Source organism: Mauremys mutica, unplaced genomic scaffold (genome assembly GCF_020497125.1).
Source record: "Mauremys mutica isolate MM-2020 ecotype Southern unplaced genomic scaffold, ASM2049712v1 000524F_np12_subseq_1:157659_obj, whole genome shotgun sequence".
NCBI lineage: Eukaryota > Metazoa > Chordata > Testudines > Geoemydidae > Mauremys > Mauremys mutica.
Genome location: NW_025422992.1, coordinates 39518 through 44092, shown reverse-complemented (window position 1 = coordinate 44092; position 4575 = coordinate 39518).

Here is a 4575-nt window from a genome sequence, read left to right as displayed (position 1 = left end):
GCATGAGCATCTGATTAAGCACCTAATTACAACTGTACCACTGTAAGTGGAAATGCATCAACCCAGCTTAGCTCCAAGGTGTTTAGATGTGAATGAAAAGTTTCCAAGGCTTTGGCTACACTTAGCACTTCAAAGCGCTGCCGTACTCCACCTCCCTGTGGGGATTAATGTACAGCGCTGGGGCTCTGATCACACTGGCGCTTTGCAGCGCCGCAATTTGCAGCGCTGGAGAGGGTGTTTTTTCATACCCTGCTGCAGCGCTGCAAATTTGCAAGTGTAGCCAAAGCCCAAATGGGTCACTTGCTGGAGGATTCTCTGCAGCTTGAGGGCTTCAAACCACAATTTGAAGACTTCAGTAACTCAGACGTAGGTTAGGGGTTTGTTATAGAAGTGGATGGGTAGGATTCTATGGCCTGCTTTGTGCAGGAGGTCAGACTAGATGATCATAATGGTCCCTTCTGACCTTTAAAGTCTGAGTCTACATGGCAGAATGGTTAATGAAGAAAATACACTGAAATGCCTCTACGCAGTCCTGTTGACTTCTTCTCCCAAACCTCCCCCCCCATGAGTTCTGGCCTCTTGGTCAACTCAGCTCCCAGTCCCCCATCAGCTGTGCCCTCTCCCAACCTAACCCATTTCTACTGCAATTCTTCACCCTCCTCATCCAGGCAGGGGGTTGGCGCTGCAGCCCCTAAGGTACCTGCGTTAATCACTGTCTCTCATACTGGGGCTATTTAGATTTCAGGGAACAATTCAGAATTACTGGCTCTGGGAGGTGGGAGAGAGGAGAGGCCGAGAGAGCGTTTGCTCTTACGGCCACGTTCAACTCTGGTAGCCTCCATGTTACCTCATCCTCCCCCATGTGTCTCCGCTCATGTCAGTGTCACCTGATCATAATGCCACTGGCTTCAGCAGAGCTCCCAGACAGGAGCTACATCACAAGAGGGTTACGGTACTGAGAGTAAAATACATCACAGGGAGGGTGTAATTATCCTGAAGTGAAACATTCCAGTCTAGGAAGTACTTCATTACTTAAAATTATGCTTGACAGGATTGGATTTTTATGAATAAATTGCAGTAAATGTTAATTTCACTGTACACACACACACAGATGAAAAAATATTTATATAGGTAATATACAGAAATGCTTCTGGAGAAAGTGGAGTTTGATTTAAGGATATTTACACTGTATATTTTGGGTGTGACATTGACAATTTCTCTTTGAACAGTTATATGATTTGGCTTTTGGACTCTCAACAGTTACTGTTATTAAATAATTGTCTGACGACCCCCATAACTTCCCACAGCTCTGAACATTGAAATTGTGAACGTTGAAAAAAGGGTTTAAAAATAAATATCGCTATCTATTGAAATTAAAAGAAAGAAATAGACACAATGAATTTTGTCAAACCCACTTAACAGCAATTGCAATATGCTAGGGGATGGAAATTCACAACTAAGGCACCAACCTTAATTCTGCCCTGTAGGGACACCAGGCAATTGCGGTAGGGCTACGAATTAGGCATTTTAGTGTATATCGTTCCAGATTAAATATCGGTATGATCTAAAGACACATGAGATCTTTTCCTCAGGAAATCACCGTCACTGGGTTGTTGCTCTTAGTGGTAATTCCCAGAAGTGAACAGATTAATAACATTATCAGTTATGAAGTGGCCATTTCAGATTTCTGGGGAGCGTCTGTTATTTTGCACTAGGTCCTTGGAGAGACGGAATCTTGGTTTCATTTTTACTTCTCCATGCTCAGCAGCTTCTGGAATTTGGTTCAAAGTATTTACATGTTTCTCTGCCCTCTTCTTAAAAGTGCTGCTGTAGAAAGTGGGGACGGGCAGGAACTGACTGCAGGATCAGTAGCTGAGTCCCTTAGATATTTATAGCTCATCGGAAGGAGGACGGGGATTGGTGGGTGTCTGGGGATTTAATAATAAACACACAGATATCATTGTTCTTAGTGAATTTTCATCTTCTAATTCCCATAACCCACTAATTATCCCTGGCTGCCTCCGGGAGTCTGGGGAGGGAGAACTAGTCAACTCCTGTGGCCAGTGTGGAACCGAAGGCACAAGGATCTTTCAGTGGCTGACTCAAAGTCACCCAGAGTGAATTTCACTTCACTGGATAAATCCCTAGTTGCTGAGCTCTGCAGAGGGGTGGGGAGGTGAATTCCATCCCCCATTCTTGAGCAATTCTCACCCTGATCTCAGACACTACCCCACCTTACCCTGCAGTGATGGACCCACTTGATGCTGCCAGAGCCATCTGCCATGTGACCTGGAGAGGACAGAGGCCCAGCTCTAGAACTGCTCCCCCTGCCCACAGCCCCCAAGCTGTGCTAGAGTTGCCCTGACTTTCCAATCTGCAGATCAGTCCGGCTGTCCCCAGCCCGTGCACCCACCACACACAATCTTTGTCACAACAAACATCCCAGGATTGGGAAAGACCATCTGGGGCTGGCTGCAGTCTCCCGTTGCTGCTGTGAGGGGAATGGGGTGGTCCCTCCTGTAGGATACAAACAAACCCAGGGGCAGAAGGGAAATGTAGTTTCTTCCAGGGGTTTGAAATGTTTGGTTTAGAGTCCTGAGCTCTGTCTTCCTGTTTGTCTCCTCCTGCCTGCCACTTTCAGATCTCTTGGAGAGACAAGGTGGGGGAGGTAATTGTTTTAGAACCAATTAAAAATACCTCTTTGCTATCCTGGGCCCAACATGGGTACAACAACTTTCCCCATTGTACCCCCTCCCCATCACACCTCCCTCTCAGCTGAGACTGTCTCGTGATAGGAAAATAAGGGTTCAGTCCTGTCGCTGGATTGGGTCTTGCCAGCACTAACGGGAGTGAAAGCCTGTGTGCATTAATGACAGCAGCAGCTCTGGGACTCGACACATAGGGAGAAGAGATGGGAGTGAGCAGGTTGTGTTTGTGCCAGGTGTGAGTTACTCATGTGGGAATTCTGCACCGCTGCGTACGCACAGAATTCACGTCCAGCGCAGAATTTCTTTTTTTTGGCTTGAAGAAGATACGTTCTGCCTGAGAAGTGCTACAGTTCTGCCTTTCACCCACCAGAGGCCCCTGTGGCACCAGAACAGGCAGCAGCCAGCTGGGTTCATCTTGGTGGGAATTTGTTGCCCCGAGCTATACCCCAAATGGGAGGAGAGTTAGTGGGTGCAACTGGGGAGAGTCCTGAGACACGGCTGCCGCTGGGGGTGGGGACAGGGTGGTCATTCTCGCCTCGCAAGAGGGTGTGGAAAGGGCACAGGAGGAGCAAGTGTCCCCTATGGAGACTGCCCAGCCCCAGGTTATCCAGTCCCAGACGCTTCTTCCCCCACCATACCCCAAACCTCTTCACCCCTCCAGCCATCAGTTGCCAGGCTTCCCTCGCTGCGAGCCCTTCCTGACTGCAGAGACCCTCTGAGCCAGTCGTGTGTCAGGGCTCAGCCCTCTGGCTGCATCCTCAGGGCACTTTCTTCCTCTCTCGGGGCACCGTGCCACAGGGACCCCACAAAGCTACATTGCTCAGGCTTTGGCTTCAGCCCCGGGTGGGGGCTCAGGGCCCTGGACTTCAGCCCCATGCGCTGGGACTGGAGCTTTCTGCCCTGGGCCTCAGTGAGTCTAATGCTGCCCTTGCTTGGCCCCTGCCCTGAAACCTGCTAGTGGCCCCCAGGGGGCCCAGGACCCCTGCTTGAGAACCACTGCCTTACCCCACGAATCACAGCAATGTTCAGGTTACTGCCAGTCATAGAATCCTAGAATATCAGGGCTGGAAGGAACCTCAGGAGGTATCTAGTCCAACCCCCTGCTCAAAGCAGGACCAACCCTCAACTAAATCATCCCAGCCAGGGCTTTGTCAAGCCTGACCTCCTGCCAAAGGGCCAGTCACTTACTGAGGTCAATTGAATCTTAGATCTCACAACAAAGACAATACTTGTAGCCAGTCCTGTCATAACCTGTATTAAGATTTATTTAAAAGGAAAGGAGAGTTGTTTACGAAGTTAAAGCAGGTAATCCTATAGATGCAGACGAGTTACAGTCTTAAATTTCAAAAGGTAAAAGAAGCTTCTATAATAAGCAAGCTCTGCATCATTTTTAGGACTAACCCAGGCTAATCAGCTGGGGATCTCGTACTTATGCCTAGAAACTTTGTCCCCCCAGAGTCCAAGCAGCTACAGATCATCAGTTCCTTCTAAATGGGGTTTTTCATCCCCTTCCTGCCATGTGCTCTGAGCTGCAAACTCATCTAATGGGAAGTCAAGAGCACAACAACAGTCTTTTGTTGTCTTTAACATCCCATAATAGTCTATCTGGTGTTGATGAACCTTTCCTGCCAGGCAGGGTGTAATGATTCGGCTGTCAATCAACACTCCACCTAGGTAAAGTCTCTCTCCTCTGGTGATTTACAGAGCCACAGAGGCTCCCAATGCAACTAGTCAGATATTAACCCAGGCAGCAACTCACAAGCATTCAATAAAGTGTAAACGCATTCTTATAATCCTAATACCTAATATTAACACAGGTGAGTCAAACTGATTCCACTGTGTGTTTGTCCCTGTTCAATGAAGACTG